Here is a 2646-nt window from a genome sequence, read left to right on the forward strand (position 1 = left end):
TTTCCATAACGTTCCAACAAAAAATGTCTAATTCTTAGATCAAATTCAAACGTCACCAGAAGTTTACATCCCAACCTGTTGTCAAGTAAACTTTTCTCGATATATTGGCGTAAATCCGTAACGATATAGGGTAGTAACGAAGGGCGCGGCAACGCACGCCATCAAGGATCTAGTGTATTGTAGAGGTCTGCGCTTTGTTTTAACACAACAATGTGCCTGTTCCATTGGTCAGACCATCTTCCCTACGAAGGGAGCCTCGCGGGTTCGAATCACGCTTCCTGTGTCGGGCTAATTTGTAATTCTTGTAAAGCATACGGGATGTATTTGAAGTTTGCCGTATAAATTCAAATAATTCAAAAAGTTCGGGTGAGATTTGACTTTTTCGCTTGGTAACGGAAGGGCTGGTTTTCGACTGGTTTCCAAAAATCTTGCGCAAGATAACCTGGTTGTGTTACAAGCGGCAGGGGATCGCGATTGCGCTGGTGCGGGCAGCGGAGGAGTGGAGCCGTAGGCGGGGCACGGTGCATGCGACCATGGTGACCACAGTGTCCAACAAGGCGTCGCTGGGGCTCTTCGTCGGCCGGTTCGGGTATGCGCCATTCCGGTGGCTGGACGCGTGGTTGTGGTTGGCGCTCTCAATGGCCAGAAATGTACCGAGTGTAAGCTCGTGGACGAGGAGCGCCGGCAGGTCGTCCGGGAGCGAATATGTCTATGCCTAACTGGTTAGTCGCGCAACTCCAATCGTCGCCGTCGCTGCGTCATTTGGATCTGCGCGAGCGTGCTCCACCTGGTCCCACCCAACAACCCCTATTCTAATTTTCTCAGCGCTATACGCGGCACGGCGGTAGAAATACAGGTCACATCGTATCTATCTCGCTCGGCCATTCCCCACCGCTCAGTCCCCCTCTCTCTCGTTCCCCATCCCCATCTTCTGTCGAATCTGGCGCACCGCCGGCTCCCTTCTCCCCCACCATGGCCACACAACGTCGGGTCGCTCCTCCTCCATGGCCGCGAGACCACCTCCCGTGAGATGTGCTTCTTCACCAGCAGGCAATTCTTCTCCGCCCATGCCCTGCTGCCTCTGTCGCCAGATCCGCCATCGAGGAAAGATGGAGCAGCGTGGCTGCCTCATCGCCATGGTGGGGATGGTGAAAGGATGCTGGGCGTCCACGAACAACGAGCATCACCACCACCACCACTGGAACAGCTCGGTGGTGGCCAGATCTAGAGTCCTGTGAGGAGTCAAGAGCTCCTCCTCATCTTCCCCGTTTGTCTTCTTCAAAGAGTATAGGTAGCAGAGATTCCTCTCCTTGTTTTTTCTTAAGCAAGATTTTTATTCTTTTCTCAATCTTTCAAGATACATCTGGTTTCGTGTGTGATAGTAGCTTCTATCCGATGTATTTTTCTTCGAGCACACTTAGGAATATGGATTGATCTTATTTTGTTTCCTCCATTGCAGTTTTCAGCAATTGACTGCACTCGTTTTGCCCCTCTCCAGTCTCCATACTCAGGAATTTTTTTATTGATCTGAATGTGTATCTTATAATTCTTACCTGAATTTAATGGAAGAAACGAGGATCTACTGCTATCTCTGAAGTGTTTGGTTACTGTAATTATTATTGCCTTGGTTTTGTACACGAAACATACTAACCTAGTTTGGGAATTTTTCTAACAATACATGAATATTTTCAGAAGAACTTTATCAAAAAAATCCAAAGGACTTAATAATAAATGAATCAAATAGAATATTTGTACTGAACTTTACAAAAGAAACTCAAAGGACTTTCTACGATATGAAGAACTTATCTCGTTAATTTTATAAAGTCCTTTGGATTGTCTCAATCAAGTTCTTGGATGGTTAACATAAAGTTCAGTTGAAAAACTAATGAACTTTTCAATAAAAATCAGAAGAACTTTTGAGAAAACCGCCAGATTCTGTAATAGTTACTTTGTATTTTGTAAAGTTCTGTGAGATTTCCAATAGAGTTCTCTACACTCATCTAAAAAATGCTTTGGTACTCCCTCCGTCCGACTCCGTCCAAAAATACTTGTCATCAAAATGGATGAAAATGGATGTATCTAGAACTAAAATACATCTAGATACATCCATTTCAATGACAAGTATTTCCGGACGGAGGAAGTATTATCCAGTAGTTAATTTCATTAGTTTTTTCTGACAATAATTTCGGTATTTTTTCTATAATCATTTGTCACATTTAGTTGAACACATGATTATCGTTCATTACGCATTTAATTTAACGGTCAATTAGCCTTAAAAGCCCTTCTGTCTCTCGCGCAGATGTAGTTTAAAATTAGAATTGTGCGGTACTAGACCCAACCCACACCACTCCGATTCCTTGTGCCTGTCTGTGTGGGCCAGTCTGTGTGGGCCAGTCTGGTATCTGCAATACGGGAGAGAGAATGTTATAAGAAAACTGATGTACGCTAGAATACAACGAATCTTTGTGAGACCTGACTGCATGCTGATTTGACGTGCATGCTAAATGTGTGGAAGAGATATGAGTTGCGCGCAAAATGTGTTAGGAAAAATCCAGGTCCGTCCGGGAGGAACTCGCTGTCCCGCGGAGGGAGGAGGCTCGCGTAGGCCTCGGCCGCCTGCGTCCACGGCAGCTCGAACACGCGGTG

The 2646-nt window shown here is 45.6% G+C and overlaps 1 pseudogene; it reads left to right on the forward strand.

Moving 5' to 3' along the window:
* The window catches only part of LOC119350486, a 13921-nt pseudogene that overhangs the window by 9435 nt on the left and 1840 nt on the right, over positions 1 to 2646 (forward strand).

This window comes from Triticum dicoccoides, chromosome 1B, assembly GCF_002162155.2.
Source record: "Triticum dicoccoides isolate Atlit2015 ecotype Zavitan chromosome 1B, WEW_v2.0, whole genome shotgun sequence".
Taxonomy (NCBI): Eukaryota; Viridiplantae; Streptophyta; class Magnoliopsida; order Poales; family Poaceae; genus Triticum; species Triticum dicoccoides.